Here is a 623-nt window from a genome sequence, read left to right as displayed (position 1 = left end):
AGCATGAAATTATTGAATAATCCTCCCAAAGTAGTTTACCGGAAATTTACAACTTCTAGGTTCAGAAATGTGAGCTGGGATAGATTTACTTTTACTTCGGGTAACATTGTATTTTTGTCACCCGAAAATACAAAGAAAATGTCCGCGGAAAAGTACCCCTCGCCCGGACACATGCCTTGAGGACTGCCCGGAAACTTCGCACGCGAAAAACGCGTTTGTGGCAAGTATATGGCCCCGGCGAAACGTCTCGGGGAGGTGAATGCGACGCCGTAAAATAGCCGTAGAGAGAAACCAAAATATAATAGAAACCGAACGCGTGGGGGCCGCGTTGTAACGTTGTCAACCCGAATACCTCCGCTGGCCAAGTGGGACGCGCGGCGGGCAGGTCGCCTTGTGTCCCGTTAGCTTTATTTTGGCGAAATCCAGTCGTCGTCGCATCTCTTCCACACTCTTGATCCCTGACCACGCGACGCGACGGGACAGGACGGCCGGTTGCCAAACCGTTACGGGCACTGCGTCTGCCCCGCCGTCCCCCCGCGGTGGCACCCGACCAGAGATCAGCATCCCCCGATATGGCTACTTTTCTCTCGTTTTCTTTCTCTTTTCCTTTTCTTTTTTTTTTG

Source organism: Frankliniella occidentalis, unplaced genomic scaffold (assembly GCF_000697945.3).
Source record: "Frankliniella occidentalis isolate FOCC.00 unplaced genomic scaffold, Focc_3.1 Scaffold25, whole genome shotgun sequence".
In the NCBI taxonomy this organism is placed as follows: domain Eukaryota; kingdom Metazoa; phylum Arthropoda; class Insecta; order Thysanoptera; family Thripidae; genus Frankliniella; species Frankliniella occidentalis.
This window is presented reverse-complemented; position numbering follows the sequence as displayed.